Below are 564 nucleotides of genomic sequence, written 5' to 3'. Positions count from 1 at the left end.
AATAATAATAATAATAATAATAATAATAATAATAATAATAATAATAATAATAATAATAATAAACAATAACATCGAAAAATACCTTAGAAATGAGAACTCAGGTTCGAAATTTCCCCCAAGACACCTGATGAAGGCTGAAGGGTACATCAGCCGAAACGTTGTGTTAACAACAAACAAGATGAGAACAAATATCCGTCAAATGTAAATAATGAAAATATTAAGTATATTTTAAAATGTATGAGGTATTTATGGAGTGCTCACAGTGAGCCAATGCGAAGAAAATAGAGAAGAGAAGATTGAAAACGCAAATCATAGGCTGTGAGACAGATACCCGAACGCATAAATGAAAATATTCAAATCATATATACATATCAACATAAATTATGCATGTAAATGAAGTAGATTGACAAATTTATTTTTTGAACCAGTTGAAGATACGCGTGATGTCGAAATATTGTTCACAATATAACAAATGGCACTCTTCTTTTAATTTTGACACTATTCTTCTTCTTCTTCTTCTTCTTCTTCTTCTTCTTCTTATTATTATTATTATTATTATTATTA

This window comes from Octopus bimaculoides, chromosome 19, assembly GCF_001194135.2.
Source record: "Octopus bimaculoides isolate UCB-OBI-ISO-001 chromosome 19, ASM119413v2, whole genome shotgun sequence".
In the NCBI taxonomy this organism is placed as follows: Eukaryota; Metazoa; Mollusca; class Cephalopoda; order Octopoda; family Octopodidae; genus Octopus; species Octopus bimaculoides.
This window is presented reverse-complemented; position numbering follows the sequence as displayed.